At 37.7% G+C, this 22,084-nt stretch overlaps 1 protein-coding gene and 1 pseudogene across 1 annotated transcript in view; both read left to right on the top strand.

Moving 5' to 3' along the window:
- Positions 1-22,084, top strand: part of LOC148731466 (uncharacterized) — a 424,262-nt gene that overhangs the window by 282,966 nt on the left and 119,212 nt on the right. The window lies entirely within an intron of this gene.
- Positions 1,140-21,979, top strand: LOC111319494 (uncharacterized; annotated as a pseudogene).

Genomic DNA, 22,084 nt, shown 5'->3' with positions numbered 1-22,084 from the left:
TCATGTCTGATTTCACTATTGCTCAAATAGTGCTTTACTGCGAAGGATCGTGCACATATACGTTTCATAACCGCAGTTCATACATATGTTTCATATGTTTGTTGTTGTTTGATTTATCATCTACGGGTTTATGTCGAATTAATTTGATGCCCTGCTCCCAGTTGGCTTGTTAGCTCAATTGGCAGAGCGTTGCACTAGTATCGCAGAGGTCAGTGGTTCGAATCCCGTACAGGCCTGATATTTTTTTCATGTCTGATTTCACTATTGCTCAAATAGTGCTTTACTGCGAAGGATCGTGCACATATACACTTTACTATTCTGACACCAAATTCAATTGACGAATAAAAGTGTTACATTCCGCAACTTACACGTAAAGTTTGGTTTACTCTGCTGCTTTCTTTCTCTACAACTTTAAACGTCGTAATCATCCCAAGCAGATTCTCTCGGTCTTTCTTCAAAACAGATTATTAAACTGCTTACAGTACAGATTATTAAACTGAAAATGGAGTGTTAATTTAATTAACTCCATTTTCACTGCATTACTTTGCAGTGGGGAGGGGCTAGAAATGAACATAAAAGCTATACGTGCTAGTCCACCCTCCCACCCATCCCACCCCAGGGGAGGACATGCATTACACAGTAATCTCGTGTGTGGGAAATTAACGTCTCCTACCCCAACCCTGCAGGGGACGGGACCTCCATTTATTCGTCCCTATCCGAGAAAACTAGAATATCTGACCATTTCTTGATGTTATAGAAAGGTAGCAAATTCTTCTCAATTATTTTAAGACCCTGAGTGTTGGTCCGGTCGGGGCTCGAACCCTCGACCTCCCGCACAACAGTCCAGCGCTCTTTCCATTGAGCTAACTTGGAGGCGGTGTAAGGCGAGTGTTCGACAGGCAATTTCGAGATAATTTTTGCGAACAAGAATTTTGACTGAAAATTTCTGTAGCCTGACAACATTACCATTGCTGACTGAAAATAAACGACAAAAACTTCACGCAACATTCATTGCATCTGAGGCTGAATTCATCTTAGATGGAGCATCATCATTCGGTACGAACTCGAGTCATGAAGGTCATCTGTACAATTTTTTTTTTTCACCTGGAAAATCGTCAAGTAAAATATCTAGAAAAAAAATGAAGAAAGATCTGGGCCCTGTTGTTCAAAGGGTAGTTAACGTATACCCACAGATGCAAGCCGTAACAAAATTATCCAGTAGATCACCTTATCCAAACTTCGAGCTGCGACATGAAGGTAACACAGAACGCAGATAACTACGAATCGTTAAAAGCTTTCTCACTTCTTATTCATCCATTCTTCTGACTCCCTCTTTTCTTTCAACTGGGAAAGAGCAAAATAGGTCTTAGTAAATTCAGAGAACGAGGAAGGAATACTATCGTGGTAGCGAAGTTCATACCTCTCTGTTTAAATGCTTGGCCAGAATTTCGCCATCTCTTACTTTTCAAGACAGCAAAAGAAAACATATCAGTGCACTATAGCCCAACCTTAGCAAAAGTACTATAACATCTTTTCTTTTAACGAATGTCCGCAGTATCTCAAACCTTTAAGCCACGTGAGTCTTACAGCCAATAACATCACGGAAAAACTGAGCAACATTTTACATAATCTGGACTAACAACATTCTACTGACAACAACTATTCACTTGAATCTGATGATCACTTCCGCACAGGTTGTCAAAACGTCAGTCACCACCACCGACAAACAGTCCTTCTCATGACTACACTCTCCCGGATGATCGCACTACACTTTCACAATCCTCTAAATATAGTTTAACCCGCTCGCTCGTGGGATTGATCAGACTGTTTTGTTGTCCTTATTTTTTAAGTATTTTTTTTCTACTCGCCCTCCTTGATGATACTGAATATTGGTGCTAAAGTTTTTGTTCTTGAGCCTAAATTTGAAATGACTCTGAGTTGGGCCTAAAACATAGGTATGCCCACGAACATACACTACATTGTTTTATTAAACTTGACACTCACAGAGCTAGCCGAATAACTTTCTTATCAAGTTCAAAAGTGGTGAGTTCTTGTTCTGCCAAAGCTACTTTTGAAGCCCTGCAGTGGAAAGAAGAAATGTTTAGATACCACGTCTTGCATCAAAGGAGACGAAAAACCTTTAACACTGATCTAGTTTCAAAACAAGTATGTATTTAAGTCTCTTCTGAAAACTAAATTGTAGTTTATAAGAGTTATCATTGTCCAATGTTTGAGGCAAATTAAAAAAATCCGGAGAAACCGCGGAATAAAGTCTACTGTCTAATCAAACTGGCCGCAAAAGCGTGGGTCTTATCTTAAAGGACCTAATCATATCCAAAGATACCCGAAGACTTTCGAGGATGTTCCAGAAAATTCTGATATCCCGAGAAGTTCTGATGCAATCTTATCTCTTACGCTCTCCACTACAATAAGCGTGAGGCCCGATTGTACCCGAAGACACCAATAGGTTTTCGTGGACGTTTTAAAAATTCCAAAGACGTATGAGTTTTTTTAATTGACTCGATCATATCCGAGGACACCCGAACACTTCCGAAGATATTTCCAAAATTTTTGATGACATCCCCAAGAGTTCGAATGCAACAATAATCATTGCGCTATATACTATGATTTAGCCTGAGACCCTATCATATTTAGAGACACCTGAAGACTTGCGAAGATGTTCCAAAAACTCCAAATGATATCCCGAAGAGTTCTGATCCAACCCTATCTCTTGGGCTATGTAATGCACCTCAGTCAAAGACCATATTATATCAGGAGACACCCGAACACTTCCGAGGACGTCTCAGAACTTGAAGTTTTTGCAAAAACTGATCTCCAGTACTACTTCGTACATTACTTTAGCTTAGGTTAAGCCTATACACACGCAATTTGCTGTTGAAGATTTTCCATTTCCTTCTTCTGGTCTTCAGCAGTTTATGTTAGATCCTTGTACTAAAAAATTATATTAGAGCATGCTGTAGTTTGTTTGTTTGTTTGTGTATTATTATTTTATAGAACATTAGAAGCAAATTTACACAACCCGCATATAGATTTAACTAGTCATGGCGGGTATTAGCAATAAATAAGTAAATACTAATCATTGAAAGCTAAAGAAGTTTCCTTACCCAATAAATTAAAGATATTTTACAACAAACTAAAGAGATTTCGTTACTACAATATTATTGGGGTTATAAGCCATGCATTAGTTTACTACATTATAAGCTAAAAGATACGTACAGTTGTCATACAAATTAAATGCAATAAAATTACTAGTGAGTTAAAACAAGACATAATAGCCAAATTCAGTTGCGGAAATATTCGCAATGCTCTAACGCCAAGCGGCCGGACTGCTTTTAACACTTATTGAAGGTTTCATCCTTTTAAAAGATGCCGTAGAAACCGTAGAAATTGGAAACAATTATATAAAGAATTATTTATGAGGAGAAAATTAAAGCGACATAAATGCAATGGAAACTACATTCAGGTACATGAAATATCTCTTTCTGAAACAGGGTTGAACCGGAAATTCTTTAATATCCATATAAACACCCACCAAGTGTCCCTATTCCTTAGCCATACAGCATCAATAACCTTAATCTTTAGTTAGTCCTTCCAGGATGGCTGACTAGAAGATTTTGAAAACTGTGAAAAAGGAAAATTAAACATCGGCTTAAGTATTGAAAAAGAAAACCTCGAAGATTTTGCATGAAAGAGAAAGAATTTGTGAATTGCAAAGAAGAGACTTTGGTAAAGGGGAAAGTAGTTACTCAGAATTTTCTTTTAATGTCTTTAGAAGACTTAACAGGGACATAATCTTGGTCCAACGACTGCTGACCGGAAGTTTACAGTATTATCTTTGCATGATCTGTTTCTTTTACCTTTTTTCTTCGCTTTTTCCGCAGTGCTCTGCTAAGGGGCTGTCATCTCGCATTCTGTGGACTGAAAATGCCACAAAAAATTTAATTTCCACCTTACTTTTTACAACCTGCCGCATATCGCTGACTCATTAGCGAACTTTTACATTCAAAGAAAGGTTAAGAAACAAACTATATAACAGACCTCGTTCTCGGCTAAGTCTTCCGAAAATGATTTTTCTTTTAATAATAGCTTTGTTTGAAAACCAGTTACAAACTGTTTTGAGGAGTTTTCCACTGCGTTAGGAAAATGTCCGTGCTCGCTGGTTCAACAAACACCTAGGACTGTGTCTGTCGTTTTCTTCACTTTATTACAGTCATACTTTTGCTCATCACAACCGTTGTCATCAGTCTTTCTTAATGTTACAAAACTACCTAGTTTTATTGCTATCACAAGTAAACGCCCTAGATACGTACATCCGACCACAAACCTAAACTGTCAAACATTCATCATTGTTTCTTAACTCGTGATCTAAGACTTGTGCACGACACTTATTTCCTTAGCGTTGCCTGCTTTACCTTGTTCGACACGAAAATGACCGAATATAATCCGATAACAATTTTTAACCACCACTAGTGATTCGTGACAGGAAACAAAAGACCACAGCTGCTATTCGATACGGATGTGCTTGGAACACGCAATACACGTTTCTGTATGCAAGCGCACTTGAATTACAAGAAACTGACGTGCCTGAACCTTATCTAAAAAAAAAAAAGCTGTAGGAAATGATACTTCGGCTGTTCACGACAAACTGCACAAATGTTCAATTTACCTGTTCTTTAGTAGCCTGGATCTCTCCTGAGAAAAAAAAAACCAAACGTGCAATTAATGAGGAGCTGAAAGATAGATAGAGGTGCTGCGAACACCATGGCCGTTTTAGAAAAGATTATTCCTCTGTTTCTCACAATTACGAAGAAACTTTACTTGTCATGCGAGAGCTTCCGAAACAAATCTCATCGGGAAAATGAAACTTGGCAGGAAAGCAACAAAAACATGCCGGTTTACTGAATGTAGAGCTGGAAATAACAGTCGGTTATCAGACATTGACCGACAAAATTTTGAATATGTCCGGCCAATTTCACATTATGATCGGACATGATGTCCGAACATTTCACCTTCACAGATTGTTTGAGCTATATTGGAAAGGTAACTCATAAAGCAGGGGTATTGCAAATAAATCGCCCTTTAATGCATTGCGTGCATCACGAAATGCTGTTAGCATTTGATATATGTACCCTCAAGTCTCGCACGGTAATGCCCTTTACAACGGCAAAGGCTGGTTAAAAAACGACTTCTAAGTTTAATGTTAACCAGTGGCCTGTTGAAATCATTTATAAAACAAGTTTTATTTAATGACTACGTAATAATTTCAATAGTATTAATTGCCTTTAAGCAGATTCCAGATGAATGTGCAAGAAAAACAAAACAAACGCTTTTCGTCGATCAGTCACGTTGCAAATATTGGCTGTCACTTTGTGTTCTTTCAAGATAACGGAACTTTTTTCAATTGTGAAGGCGAAGAAACACCCAAGCGGTTTTATTGAGTTTTTGCATGTTTGGTCAACTCTGAAAACGTTTGATGTAAAACAAGGTGTGCTCGAATGACATATGAACAGGAGATAATAATCTGCACGTGAGGTTGAACTAGCGATGAATAAATTATAGTCTGCGGTAGCAACTCGTAAAAGTATTTTTAATAAAGGATAAACTTAGAATTAAAAGCTGAATTTCAGGTCGCCAACACCTGTAATGAATATTTCGTGAGAAAATAAAGTCTTGACCAGCCAGACAGCGCGTCGCCAAGTGTTTATTCATTAACACTTAAATTGCTCGAATTTACGTCTTGTTTTCACAAGTGAAAAAGGTTAAAATAATAATGAATAAACCATTCGGACCGGGCTATTCATAACCAAATAAGGAAACACGTAACGTGACAAGTGATGTAGGACAACTTATCGTAACATCTCCCTTCTTTCGGGGTAAGCTAACTTCCAAAAGTAAACATATGAACATAAATGAAATGTGTTCAAATTGAAAAGGAGATGACTAAAACAAAATTTAAAAAAAGGACAAAACAAAACAAATGGAACTTCATACAGGTCTGAAAGTCGAAAGTCCTTATTAAAGTTACTGTCCAATAGTCAGTTTTTCTAACTGATGAAGACTTCGAGTTCGCTTGAGCTGAAGTCAATTTTCATACGATAAACTACTCAACAAGGTCACTGAGCCTCGAGGTGGCTTTACCACTCTGGTACGAGTTTTCTTCAATGGAACACTAACCCAGGTCATGGTACCACGTAGCCTTTTGCCTTTTCAATTTAGGCTAGCGCTCTGCATTAACATTTTCTGAAATCTTGGGGTACAGTAGGTTAGAAGTTGTAGGTAGTAAGGTTCTGGTGCGTCTAGACATCAATCTCTGTGCAGGGCTACTTTCGAGGGACTGTGTTGGTGTGTTGCGTTGGTTCGATAGGGCTAACGTTGTCGTTGAGAGGTTTTCTGAACAAAGACTTGACAATTTTCACAGCAGACTCTGCCTTTCCGTTGGATCTGCGATGATGCGGGGAAGACGATACGTGAGTGAACTCCTAATCGACTGAAAACTGATGGAACTCATGGCTTGTAAACTGAGGAGCGTTGTCAGTAGTTATTGTGTCTGGAATGCTGTGTCGGCTGAACTGTTCCTTAAAATAATTCATCCACGGAACTGGAAGTGTTTTTCTCCAATTTTGGTACTTCCTTAAAATCTGAGTAGTAGTCAACAAGCACGATGTATTCTTTGTCATGAAATCTAAACTGGTCAGCAGCTACTCAACTCCACGGGCGGTTAGGGAGTTCATGGCTTTGCATTGGAAGCTTCTGATTTTTAGCTTAAAATTCGTTGCAAATTGAACATTGCTTGATTTGTTTACTCCCTTTTGCATTAATACCAGGCTAGAGTACAGTGTCTCTAGCTTTACGCAGGCAAGCTTCTACTCCTAAATGCCTGGAATGAATTCTGGATGTGACTTCAGGTCTCAGTAACTTAGCCGGGGATGACTACTCTCGAGCCTTTGAAAAGAAGTGTACTGATAGTTCGTCGCAGTGAGACCATTACTCCAGCATCTTGATTGGTACTTGATCTTTCTGCATTGGCCATCCGGTCAATTTTGTGGTTTTTAGTGTCCCCAGAGTGTCGTCGTGACCTGTGCTACGCTGCAATTGATCCAGTCTTTCTGGCGTGACCCTCAGGGCTTGCATAGGTTTATTCATAACCAAATAAGGAAACAGGACTTAAGAAATTGCTTTTATTTTTTCCCGGCATATCAGTTTACTATAAAGTACTGATATCGAACGAAAAAAATACTTCAGTGGAGAGTTTCCGTGCAGTATCATGAAGAAAAACTGCATAATAAAGTGTTCATGCTCATGACTGATAATGAAATAAAAAAATTAAATTGCAGTTCTTGAAAATCATTGTTCTAGTGAATTTCATCATGCTAAATAATTTTAATGAAGTTTTTGTTATGTCCGGAATAATCAAGGTCGAGGTAAGTGTTATCAGCTGAAGCCGAAGGCTGAGGCTGATACATATCAAACTCACGGGGTACAAATAGTCTCTTACTGAATTTCGTGACCACGCCCGCTTCATCGGCCCACTCAAATCGAGTGCGATTTTTGGATGTTATATCAACTTGCCGAATCTCTGTATAAAAAGTTAACAATGTACCACCGAAATATTGAACTATAATATCATGGCTTTCCATTTTGTGTATTTTTGTACTATAAAGTAAAGTTTTTCCCTCGTCATTTTCACCTTTTCCTGAGCGGGTCCGTCAAAATTAAGAAGGCGTTCGTGGTCAAAACAAGACCGAGCAAGGAGTCTTGGGCGATTTCTCTCTTACGCAAGCGCAAATTGAAAATTTACCGCCAAAATCAAAGAGAGGAACAAATTTCCTTTGTTTTGATATGTAAATTGTCGAACAAGGAGCAGCTTGAACCTCGTCAAATGGCTATTCCAAACAGCCACACCCTCCTCCTTTTGCTCGTTTCCTGTTTTATAAGCGTGAAAGCAGTGGGAGAAGAATCGGGTAGCTCGGAAAGCGCTTCACCATCGTTTACTTACGAGATAAACAAGTAAGATTTGTAAAGTTATTTTCCGAAAGAGTCGGAATAAATACATTTTTTTCAGGTTAGATTGCTGTTTTTACCCTAAACGTCGTCCAATAAATTTTTGTTGCCGCCTACTAATCTATACAATTTCGAAGGAAAATATTCAGATGCTTCACCGTCCCCGAAGGGGATTCTGTCCTGGTGTACCGGTTCACAAAGGAATTACCATTGTTCTTTCTTTGTTTAGGAGTTATCGGTTAGCTATCGTGTATTGTTTGGTCTTTTGTATTGGCTCTTGTGAGCCGGTACACGAGGACAGAACCCCGAAGGGTCTCCACTCATCGAAGCGTGTACTGTAGGCAATGTAGTGAGTTTTCAGTCTCTTGTTGGGTTTGTCAATCTCCGTGACTTCAATATCATACAGTTTTGTATCTTTTCTCTGTGAAATGACCTTTTAACAGGGGTGTATGCTGAGTATTCGTTGCAGAATCGCTTTGGTTCTCTTATCTCTCTCTTTGGTTCTCTTATCTCTCTCTTTGGCTTGTCCGCCATTTTGAAAATTTGCTCAGGAGGGCGTCTGGGTTGGCGGCCGCGCCAGGCAGGAACCGACAAAAACAAATGTCCATCGCAGTGGGGAAACAGTTTGATATGCACTAACCGAGACCTTGATTATTCCGGATATCACAAAAACCGAATCAATAATTGTGTCATTATGCATCCTTTTAGTATTTTCCGAATCTTTATCTTCAAGTAATTTCTCAATTTCTCGCTGGGTTGATGAGGCGAATCGAGAAGCCATTCTTACTTCGGTGTCCGTGAACTTGACATTGCTCCACCGGAAATCATGTATTGCGCGCGCAACCTACAGATTATTCACTAATCTGTAGGTACAGATTAGTGAATAATCTGCAGGTTGCGCTGTTTCCCATAATTAACTTTAGGCGTTTAGCCAATGAGAAGATAGATGGTGACTACAATGTATAATTATGCCAATTAATGTCCAGTCAAATGGAAAAGATGTCGGACTAAAATAAAGATTTGAAAGGACGTATGTCCTGTTAATGGAGAAAAATTACTTTCAGCACAGTGGATGTGTTGGCGAAGTTAAACCAGTGCATGCACCTCACCGTCGGTTGAAACCTAATTGAAGCGAACGGAAGCTTTCGTTTAGATGATTTGCGATCTCATATTAGCATTGTTTTTCAATTTTCTTTTGAAGCTTTGTGAGCGTATAACTGTCGTAATGTAGGAATAGATTTCGATCTCTCAACGCGAATTACGAGCTTTCTCTAGCGAAAACCTCGCAGTTTTTTTCTTTTTTTGTGGTTACAAATGGAAGGTGGTGTCTTGAATCTTATATGTTGATTTTGAGGTTTTAAAAGTTTAGGATGACCTGATCGAAAAAATCTAAAAGCGTGACTGAGTGCTATCACCACATACGTAATTCTATTGTTTGTTCTACAAAATTTAGCTCGTTGGCCTTAAGATCGTATACATGAATTTGGAAGTGAAATATGTTTGAGGTCGTATTTGTGAAATTTAAGACTGTTTTTATGCGCTCAGAATTTTTACGCCGTTACATAAACTTTAAGATATACTAATTTAGAAATCATATTTTTTTGCTGAGCTTGAATTCTGAGATCGCAATATTTTTTGTCAAAGCGTTGCTATAGTCTTGCTCAAACTTTTCATGTCATGATGGATTAAAATACATGGTTGCAGTGTGGCAGGGACGGTTTTTAAAAAAATTGTCATTAAAAATGACACAACTTGCGATATTACCCTTTTTGGATCTGTGTTTGGGCAGTTACTAAATAACAATACCTGATAACGGAATGATCTAGAAATTTTTATGCACGTTATTCGAACTTCGAACAAAAAACAGTGTGAATTATTTAGAGTGATCTACTTGTGCACTTTGGCTTACAATTTTTTATATATCAATGAGAGATATCTTAGGTATGGTTACATTGTGCGTTACAGCTTCGTAGGGTACAGTATTGGCAAAAATCTATTACAGCTTAAAATTAACATCTGTCCGGCCCCATGCAGAAAAGCACGCCAGTTCCTCATTTCTAGATACAAGTATACATGTATGTGTAGTTCCTGCAGTTTAATAGATGTAAGTGTATATTTTTTCTTTTTCCTTTTTTTTTCTTTCTTTTCCAGGGGGACAACCATTTGGAGTTATACAACCTTTCCCAGAGAGCATCTACCCACTAGAGTACACCTCAGCAAGCGTTACTTGCATTGCATTTGATGCATCTGGTAAACTTCAACCAGATAGAAGAGAGTTTTATAGGGGAGATGATCTTAACCGATACAGAAAGTTAGAGGGGGATAGATTTTTGTTTAATCAAAGAACAGAGAATATAAGTGAGTATATCTTTGTATTATAGATAATGTATCTGGCTCTAGAAAACAAAACAAAACAAAACAAAACAACCTCTGGATCTCAGACTTTACACCCAAAGCAGGATTCTCAAAATCGTCATAAATATTGCATTGATCAAGTCAAAACTGCAATTACTGGCTGTAAGATGTACAGCAAGTGGCCATGTGATGTATGAATTTCAGATTATGGCAAGCATAATTTGGGAATTTATGAACGAGGCTGAAACATGATTTCCCCCCCTGAATTATATGTCACCCGTAAATTTTATTTCTTTCTGTTTGTCAAAACATCAAGTTTTCCCTGAAACCTCGCACATGGTAAGAGAGATTTGAAGTTTTTCTTTTCTTCGGATACTTGATGCCTTAATCTTACTTCAATTTGTGCATGGAATGGGATCAGGTCCCCCTCCCCCTCCCCCCCCCTCCCCTTCCCCTCCCCTCCCCCTCTCCTCCCCCTCCCCTCCCTTCCCCCTCTATCATCTGTACAGTACAAAGCCATATTCTTCTCTTCCTGCTAACAAATTAATTGCTTTCGTTGTAGGCGGAAACATTAAATTGTCCACGACCATGACTTTGAAGAATGCAACTTTTTTTTTATGATGACAGTCCGTACTGTGATCTTGGAAGCTATGAGTGCCATGCTTTTGCGAAAAATGTAACCTTACCAAAGAAGCATGGCTTTTATGTCAGCGTTATTACAAGTAAGTCTATGCATTACAGATGACATTTTACTACTTCATACTCTTACAGCATAAGTCTATTATGTATTTCGTGTCTATCCATTGAGTATAGAGTTGAGTAAAAATAAACTGTTACAAAACAGGAGGAAATGCAAGAGGTGGGGGTAATTTTTCTGAAGACTGGCATCTTATTGAGGGGGAAAAACACTACTGCTATCTCTTTTAAACCACTGAGAATAGGATGAGCTGTTGTAGTGTGGTTACTTGCCATTGTTCAAAGTCAACATTCCTGTTATTTTTCACCTCTTTGAACATGCAGTTTACATGAAGTGTGACTGCTGAATGATCACGAAAAAGTTATACCCTCATCTTAAATGGTAAAGTACCTTTTTATAAAAGTCCTTATGCAGCAAAATATTTCTATAAACCATCTCCATTCCAACAAGGAAACAAAATGTATTTGTTAGTTAACAGAAAAATCCATCCACCTGATGCTTGAGCACTTGGCCAATAATCTTCACCTACATGTAATTGTTTACACATTCTTGCATTTCAGGAAATGAAATTCCAACAGTGAAAGTCACAGATTCCAGTGTTCTTAATCCAGGTGACGACATCATAATCTTCTGCAACCTAACTAAAAGAGGAAACGAAAACAGCACTTCACTGAGGAGGATATCCTGGTATAAAGATGGGAAGTTGTTGGAGAGTGCGGTTTCCAGATCCAGATGTGCAACAGGACCTTATAGCCCCACTGAAACTTACAAAGGTTGCTGTCCAACAAGGGGGAAATTACACATGCCTTTTGGAAGGAAAGCTGAGGAATATTAAGGAGTACAAAGTTACAGATGGCATATTTATTAAGAGTAAGTACAATGCACTATTACATGTGTGTTGATAGTAATTTTTTTTTTCTTAAGATGCTCTTTAAGAAGAATTTAACCCTTTCCCTCGAGGTATCTCATAAGTACTGTCTACCATATCATGCGTACGAATTAAATCCGGGCGATTGATTTGGTATTGGATTGACCAATAATCCCCTAATTGACATTTTTGTTTATTCTCATCACTTGTCTGCTTGATTTTGTATTGATATTGTAAGGAGAAATTCTGTCTTGGTCACTCATAGCAGTATAATAAAGGTTTAACTGTGGTGGTACATTAATTGTTCATTATGTGTGGTACTAGAAATCAACAAACTGAAGAAACCTGGGCCACATTTTTAAAAGTCTGCATAATTGAACCCTTTCACTTGCAAGATCTCATTAGTAATTCTTGTTACTGTCTGCCATTCAACTTTTCTGCTGTTACTTCGGTCAATTTACTATTGGATCAACTAATAATCCCCTAATTGATATTTTTCTTTCTTCTCATGACTTGTCTGTGTGATATTGTATTGATATTATAAAAACAAAATTCTGTCTTGGTTAAAGGGGTAAAAGAGCTGCATTGTACATTCTGTATGGGCACTATGAATCTGCTTGGGCTGATAAGCATTCAATCAATTCTGTAATACCCTGACTTTTAAAAGCCATACCATTATTAAACAGAAAGTAAAGTACACAAGATGAAAACACCGTTTTATATTTCCAGAAATACCTGCACCAGGATCTGATTATCTGATTAGAAATGACTAAGTCTCTCATCATACATACATACATACATACATACATACATGGTTAATTGACCACTCCCCATAGGGGTTTTTCAGGACCAACACCCACCCATCCCACCCAGGAGAGGACATCCACCACACAGAAATCTCGTGCGTGGGAAATTAACGTCTCCTACCCCTAACCCTGCAGAAGACGGGGCCTACGGTTTATTCGTCCTTATCCAAGAAGAGTAGAATATCTTTCCATTTTTTGATTATAGAAAGGTAGCAAATTCTCCTTACTTATTTTAAGACCATAAGTATTGGTCCGGCCGGGGCTCGAACCCTCGACCTCCCACACAACGCAATCCACCGCTCTAACCAATTGAGCTAACCGGGAGGCGATAGCTATTTTAGAGAATTTGTTATAATTACATCATAGCTACCACCTTTAAACTGATAAATTGCTTTGTATGAACCTAGTAATCCCAAGATATTTTTTCCTTTAACGCTTGTCACAAGAAGAGAAAAAACATCTTGCCTCAGTTGTTTCCTGAATAGACTGAGTTTTAAATTTGTATGGAGAGGTTACATTGCAGTCACTTCCGGGAGTAGAAGGGAAAGCATTTGGTAAGCTGAGACATTTTCTTTGGTACAGCATACCTGGGAAGGTTCATTCAGCCTTAGAGATCAGATAATTTTAAGGCTACTTAGCAGTTTCCTGGTGAACTTTCAATGGCCCAGTTTTTACATTACATGTACTGTACATAGACGGTATTTCGATCTCTATCTACCATTTTTTCCTTATAAACCAGGGTAAATGTACGTGTATGTCTTGTTGTGAATCCAAGATTGCACCCCTTACTTGGACAATTCAAGTGTTACCTGGTCATTGATTTATTCTAGTTGCACCTTGGTTTCCAAGCCAAAGGAAGACATTGAGGACTGAGAAGGCTTCTAAAGGAAGTACTGTGTCGTTTGAGTGCGCTCCAAAAGGATTTCCCTTGGAGGTAGAATGGAAGGTGAAGAAGCAGAATGAAGACAGTGTTCAGGCTTACATAAGTAAGTTTTAAAGATGCTCATTTCATCAAGGGCTCCTATTAAAACAATTCAACGCAATCTCTGTGGGTTCGTCATCATCTGTAAGTATAAGTTATTTATTATCTTTATTTATTTTTTGTGATAAAACAGAAACAGTCAGAGAAATTATTAGTCTCCCTCGCAGCCGTTTTTTTTGGATGTCACGCAACGCTCCCCCAAAAGTACGGCTGCTGACAACCGAACTACATTCCTTTCTCATTGTCCTTGCGGTTTGGTCGCGGTCTATTGAACAGACCAATCACATACCAGAAAATCTGTATGACGTAAGGTTTCACGCGAAAATGTGGATGTTGGGAGAAACACTGGCGAAATTTGTCGATGAGAGCTCGAAATGTTTCACATGTTCATCGTTGTGCCCTGGTAAAGATAGAGTATATATTTTTGGGAAAACTTCCCACAATTTCGTTGAAATTATAAAATCTACGCTTACCATAGACGTCAACTGCTACGCCAACGAGACGGACGCTAGATTGTTTGAGCGGTTGTTAAAGTTTCAGCGAGCAACTGAGAAAGCAGAAGAAGCTAAAAACTGAACTGAAACTCTTTATTCGCACTATTTCAAGAGGTTACTACAGATTACAAAAGTCAGAGTATATAAGAGACAGTAAATTACATCAATAATCAAAAGGAAATACAAGACGCCTTTCAATCTAGGCTAAGGGCTAAACGCTTGCTTCGACCTACAGATGGAGATCAGGAGGAAAAAAGCACGTGCTTTCCGTCATTAAACCGGGCGAAGCTTCGAGAACACTGCAATTTAGGTCGGCCAACGTCTCCTACACTACTTGTACTTCTTCATTTGCCAGTCCGCTGCTAGCTGGAGCGAACCCGATTAGTTATGCTCCTGGCTTCTTATCACCGGTACAGGAAATCGGCCCGAATTATCGAGTGTTTCCGCACATTGGTACAACGCAACGACAATAACAATAATATGACCACTTTCATCGGTAACATGTTCAAACACGAGCGGGAGTGCTTGATATAATTATTAACGATTTCCCGGATCCTGTGGGCAACTTAGCAAAAACATCCTCTTTCTCGACTAAAACTCTTTTAATTGCAAGCTTCTGGTGAGCTTTAAGCTCGAGAATTTGGAACTTTCACGACGCTTTGCGAAAAGCTGCTTCAAGCACCGCCATTTGTCTTGTGTTTTCCACACGAGGATCGCGATAGAAAACGATATCTGATTGGACGAGTCTCAAAAGGTGAGTCTGATGCGAAAAGGTTCCTGAAAATGGAACCCGAGCTGTGATTGGCCAATTCGGAGAAAGGAATGTAGTTCGGTTGTCAGCAGCCGTTCTTTTGGGAGAGCGTTGCGTGACATCCGAAAAAAACGGCTGCGAGGGAGACTAAGAAATTATCTGTTCTAGAGGAAATGAATTTGTCTCACTTTACCTTGGCAGTGTTTCCTGTCAGATGGATCAGGTGGACACTACAAGATTCATCAAGACACATTTGGCCCATCGATTCTGATCGTGTCTGGAGTGGATTATACTGATCATGGATATTATTATTGTTGTCTTCCTTCGAACTGCTCCCAAAATGTAGAAGACAAATGCCAGCGATTCATTCTGGGCGTCGGAGGTGAGGCTCTACGTGTGTTTTGATCATTTTATTTGCTTAACACTTTAAGCAACTGACTGACAACATCTAGATTCTTCATTCTCTTCTGTAGATATTTCGTTTTCTACTGACGAAGAGAATTTGTCGAAAAATCAAGAAAATCTTTAGGTGGTGATCATTTCCTTAATTCTCATTACCTTGATGTTTGATTCAGGGTGGTCTTGTGAGGGGAAAATTACATTCTATGTGTAGATGCTTAAAGTGCACCTAACTCCTAAATTTCTTTTTCGTGTTAAAAAAATCTTTATGCTTTGGTGAGTATCCCTTCCAAAAACATTTTTGGATTTGGTCAAATCCTTCAATTTTTGTGCCCCGGTGAGGTATGGAAAATCGCATTAAAATCACCACCATTTTGACTCACGACAGCGTTTCAAGGATCAAGAGTCTGGCGACTAATGTGACGTCACTTTGAGAACCCAACAATCTGTATTTCGCGCCATTTTGCACAGTTCACAGGTTATGTTTGGAAGGTTAGATCGATATTGGTCGCAAATATGCCGCAGAATGAATCTAGTGCTAGAAAGGCTTTCGCAGGTCAACCACTGGCTGGGAATTCCTTGAGCGTCTTCTCGAAGTGACGTCACAAGTCTACTCTGCCCAGATGCCCATTTACGCGGTCGTGGTCCATTCATATCTCGACTTCAACAGCGCATAAAAAAGTTAGGATTTAACCAAATCCGACAATTTTTTCGAGGAAATACTCACCAAAGCAGGAACATTTTTTTTAAGTGAAAAAAAAAATTTAGGGGTCAGGTGCACCTTAAGTCACTGTTAGGGATCAGAGGATTATGTCCTGGTTTACATGTACAATTATGTTTTCCTCAGAATTATCACTGTCAGCTGCATTTACATGTAGTAGCAAACAGGTAATGTTGTTTTTATCATTATTATTAGTGTGATCATAGCCATTGCAATTCTCTCAAATGGGATCAGTGCTTTTTGTTGCTTTATTTTTCACTTATTATTCCTTTACAGGGTTTGTAATCCGACAGTGTAATCAGACAGTTGGCTGTAATCAGACAGCTAAAGCAGCTAATCATACTAGGTCCACTCAGCTTAGATATCCACCAATGACAAAATTAATTGCAGTAACCATAGCAACAACCATGTTTGTACTTACAGCTTTACTTTTCAGCTGTGATTGAAAAATTAGACTCCTGCTCTGCATGTTTGTCTGATTTTGTTAATCACTGGTACGATTACAGACCCAATTGGAATCTACTTGGTCATGTTACCATTATTTATTATTTACCATTATTATCATTGTCATCATCTTGAGCATTATCAATATCACTATAATTATCAGTATCTATATTTATTTAATACTTTTTTGGTTATTTTAACATGAGCATTACGATTCTTGAAATCCCAGTTGCTTTCATTTGATTCAAAATATAATTGAATGATGGCATTTCTTACAACAACATAATATGTGATTGCAAGTTATACTAGAGGTATCACAATCCTAAAGAGTCACTCAGCCTCCTGTAGGTTTTGTTCAACAAATGGTTTGACCCGTCAATGTTATCATGTTGTTTTATTGTTTGCTTTTTTGTTTTGTTTTAACAGATCCATTGGGCCCTTTGTGGCCTTTTATTGGTATCGTTGTTGAAGCCCTTGTTCTTTTGTTAATCATCTTCATTGCTGAAAAGAGAAAGAAGGTCAAAGAAAAAGGTTTGAAACAGTAATGAACATGATTCAATAGGTCTTCTTTATGCATTTCATTTCCATTTTTTATACAGAATATACAAGTCATGTAGTTGTATTAGAAAACGTAGTTAGTTTCTGTTTAATCTAATTGATCAGTTCATGAGCAAGCAATAAATTACATGTAAAAGAAAAAGTAAAACGTCAACTGGTACATGTAAACTGTAGAAAGAAAGAAAACTGAAGAGAGTAAAATATCAACTAGTACATGTGAACAGTAGAAAGAAAGAAAACTGAAGAAAGTAAAATATCAACTGGTACATGTAAACTCTAGGTAAACTGAATACTAAATTGTTCGGTGAAAAATTTTCCTTCCGGTGAAAGGCTCAGTTAGTACTCTTGGTTTTTTTACTTCATGATTGTTACAATGCCGTACTGAAAAAAGGTCTTTAATCAGAACATTCTAGAAGAGGACATTCGAATAAGGTTGAGATGGATAGATAGACAGATAGTTTATTTGTAAAAAGAGAAAGAAAAACCATAGATCTTCCTCTCGATTGCTAATGACCCGGCTCATCGCTTACATAAAATGCTTCAATCATCAGGGCCGTCGTGTTATAGTCTTAGGCGCAAAAGGCGTTTTGCGATTTCCAAATGAAAGACCAAGCGTTTCAAAAATAGTTTTTTAGTAAGATCGTGTACTAACAACGAACTTTAGTGCTTGGTGAGTTTTGTAAATGAGATCGATGACGTATATAATTTAACAGTTCAAGCTTTCATTATATTTATAGGAATTTTAACAATTATTCCACTCGCGGTTGTTGGATATAAGATGATGGATAGCCAACGAGGCGCGTAGCGCCGAGTTGGCTATAATCATCTCATATCCAACAAGCGCGAGTGGAATAATTGTTTTATTACAAAGGTTAAATTAAATTGAATTTTATTCAATTTTTAGCTCCCTTTTAATTTTAATCTGACACGTACGCTTGCCATATTTGTAGATTATGGTATATTGGCTGATATACCATAATGGCTAAGCCAATAAAAAGTCTTGAATTGCATTATCCAATGATCCAGTTTTGAACAATATTATTTATATAAGACTTTATTACCATCATTATATTATACTCACTATTACAAGATATTATTTTAGATATTACTGTACTATACTAGTAGTACCTATCGCTAGGTGCCAACGAGGAAGACACAATCTTAACATTTAGATCGAAATTTAAATACCATTTTGTAGGAGATGTTAATAACTTTCGAATCCTTAAGCTTATTTTTAGCGCTCAGATTTTTTAAATTTGTATAATCTTAAAAGAACTGTGTTTAATTTTTAGAAATTTACAGCAACCAGTCGACAGCAGTTTCTTCTCAATTACTTTTGTTATTGATTGTTCTTCTTAAGTCGTTTGTAAAAACAAACCCGAAGGCATTTCTTAAAAGCGCGAGCGCGGGCTTATATCTGGAATTTTCTATTTTCATCATGACATCATTTACGGCTGCAGCTACCAGTATCTTTTTAACCTTTTCCCATTAGGTTTTTCAGACTTAATAATTTCTCTGGGAAAATAAAGTAACTTACTTGGCAATACAAAGGTTTTTAGTAGTTGTATTGAACTTTATTATATATATATATATATATCTAATATTATTAAAAACTAGATCATTGGATAATGCAATTCAAGACTTTTTATTGGCTTAGCCATTATGGTATATCAGCCAATATACCATAATCTACAAATATGGTAAGCGTATGTGTCAACTTAAAATTAAAAGAGAGCTAAAAATTTAAGAAAATTTAATAATTTAATTTAACGTTTTTAAGAAAACAATTATTCCACTCGCACTTGTTGGATATGAGATGACTATAGCCAACGAGGCGCTAGGCGCCTCGTTGACTATCGTCGCCATCTCATATCCAACGCGCGCTCGTGGAATAATTGTTAAATATACATGAAAAAATTTCTCAGTTCTAATTGGTTGAGATGAATGCTGTTTTCAGTTAATTAAGTGCAGAAAAGAGTTAATTCAGTGCAGAAGAGAGTTAATTCAGTGCAAAGAAGGAAACAAATCAGACATGCTGATTGGTCAGAATGATTGATCAATGTCAATGTCAAGGTCAATGTGAAGGTCAATGTCACTTGCAGGGTTTGAATAAATTATTTTTGCACGTGATGTGCGCGCTCTTCTTCTGCGTAGTTATGAGAAGCTACCTCGTAGTTCTCATGCATATTATTAAAAGATAATCACGTGTTTTTCTCCAGCAATTTGGAATAAATAAGCACTTGTAAATTTTTTCAAAGACCACAAATTGTACTTGCCCTACGGGCTCATGGAATTTTGTTAGTCTTTGAAAAAATTTACTCATGCTAATTTATTCCAAATTGCACTCGAAATCATGTGATACCTATACAAAACATGAACATGTTGAGCAAACTATTGCATTGTTAACTGTTTAATGGCAATTGTGAATTGCTGCATTAAGACATGGTTTACATACTTAACTGCATCGTAGATAACAAAACAAGAACATGTTGAGCGAAATGTAGCATTGTTAACTGTTTAATGGCAATTGTCTCTATGTGAATTGTTGCATCAGGGCATGGTTTACATAGTCAACTGCATCGTGTATATCAAAACAAAAACATGTTGAACAAAGTGTTCCATTGTTACCTGTTCAATGACCATTGTCTCTATTTGGATTACTGTAGGAAGACATGGTTTACATAGTCAATTGCATCATATCAAAGCTTTTGCGTAATGAAACAGGACAAAAAAAAAGCCTCAATTGTTCAATGGCAATTGGCTATATATTAATTGCTGCATTAAGACATTGTTTACTCAGATAATGGTTGTTTGTAAAGGAAACAATATCTGTGATGGTTTCAGTTTGGACATTGTATGTTAATTTCCAATGTTACTCAAAATAACCACTGACTGAAGAACTAACTAAAACAGCCTCTACTTATGTGAAACAAAAAAGCGTAGGACAACATTCGATTCTGCAACTTGTTGCCAAAACTTCGCCCTTCCGAGTTGCAGCGCGCGGTAAGGACGTCCTGTACTTGTTTCGCTATCGAGATGTGATAATTATATCAACTGAAAACAAGCTAGATAATTTTTGCCGAAGAGAATTAGTAAAACGGCGCCTGAGAAATCACGTCTTACAAGGAGGCGTAACTTGCGCATATCTCTTTAACACCATGATATACTGCATTCCAAAACGATCACCAGGTCGTATCCTAAAAGTAGAAAAATTATTACGATAAAATATAGAAAAATACTGAAATATAAGAGTCTCTAATCTATTCCAAAATATGTGTCTAGTGACTCTGTCACATTTACAAATCGCGAAATGATTGGAATAAGGGCCTCTAGTTTATTCCAAAATATGTCTAATAACTCTGTCACATTTACAAATCGCAAAATGATTGGCTGACGAAAATTCTATTGTAATCTTATGTTGCGCAAAATCGAGATTTTTTCTCCCTGCAGCTCATGCTCACACGGCTCTAGAATGCTGCCGCCTCTTGGCCACAGCTGCTCGTTGGCAATTATATTATATTTTACATTGTATATATGGTGCACGATCCTTGCAGTAGGTAGCGCTATTTAAGCAATAGCGAAAATCAGACCTGAAAAAAAAAATCAGGCCTGTATGGGATTCGAACCACTGACCTCTGCGATACTAGTGCAGCGCTCTACCAATTGAGCTGACAAGCCAATTGGGAGCAGGCCGTTAAGTTGATTCGTAATAAACCTGTGAAAACTTGTTGGGAGCCAATTGGGAGCAGGCCGTTAAGTTGATTTATAATAAACCTGTGAAAGCTTGTTAGCTCAATTGGTAGAGCGCTGCACTAGTATCGCAGAGGTCAGTGGTTCGAATCCCGTACAGGCCTGATTTTTTTTCAGGTCTGATTTTCGCTATTGCTTAAATAGCGCTATCTACTACGAGGATCGTGCACCGTATGTGTCTAATACCGCAGTTCAAAATATATGAACTTCATATATTTCATTGTATCTGATTTTACACTGCATTGTAAATACACAAGTCAGCTTAGTGGCTGCAAGTTTTTTTTTTTACGCATAAACTATCTGTCTATCTAGGTATCAATTGATCAAACACCAAATTGTATATAGGGAGAATTTTTTTTAGATAACAACAAAAAGTACAATTACCATGATTTTTGTATGTACAGTTAAATTCTCTCAATACTTTAAGCAACATAAAGCTGAAATTCTGTGCTACATATTGTTTTGATAGAGTTATGTACAGAGGGCTTTTGACATAAGATGGCCCATGTTTTTGAAAGAGACTTGTAAATTTTAAGTAAATGACATCATTGCATTTATTGCCTTCTCCGCTGTTCACCCCATTGTGTGGATCGTACATTATGATGACACAAGTATTAATTTCTCAGTCTTACATACAAACGTTTTGTGTTTCCTAGGGTTGACGGTCGAATGAATTTTAGTTATAGTTTCACAGACTATGGAATTGGCACAAGAGGGCAGGTGCGCTCGCGTAAAGTGGGAGAGCCCCTGTTGCTTAGAATGGTTACTCGCACTGTACGTGTGTGGCAAATCCCAGTCATTTTTGTTGCTTTTATTATAGGGCTTAAAGATAGCACAGAAACTGCAGTTTTATTTGAAAATACTGTTTTTATGAAAGCTGTTATGCTAGTGCTGTCGAAAGTTTATTCTTTTTCATCACTGGTATCGGAACAAGTCGTAAGAGACATATTTAGAAGTTTCGTCTATTGATTTTTCCATTTTCATTTATAACATAGCTAAAGCAAAGCGCGCGCTCTGATTGGTTAATTCATCATCTACTATTTGCCTGTGGGTGTATGCTGCTGACGTGAGCAAATGCTAAGACTATTTTTGCGCGCGCGCCTGTTTTTTCTGATCACGTAACATTTGTTAAATAAAAGGGAACTCTTCTTACAATGTTGCAATGTTATGTTAATAAAACAATGGTAAACACCACTGTTTCCTCATGTGGTTTCCGTCTCCGGCATGAAGAAATATA

The sequence above is a fragment of the Stylophora pistillata genome, chromosome 5 (genome assembly GCF_964205215.1).
Source record: "Stylophora pistillata chromosome 5, jaStyPist1.2, whole genome shotgun sequence".
Taxonomy (NCBI): domain Eukaryota; kingdom Metazoa; phylum Cnidaria; class Anthozoa; order Scleractinia; family Pocilloporidae; genus Stylophora; species Stylophora pistillata.
This window is presented reverse-complemented; position numbering and strand designations above follow the sequence as displayed.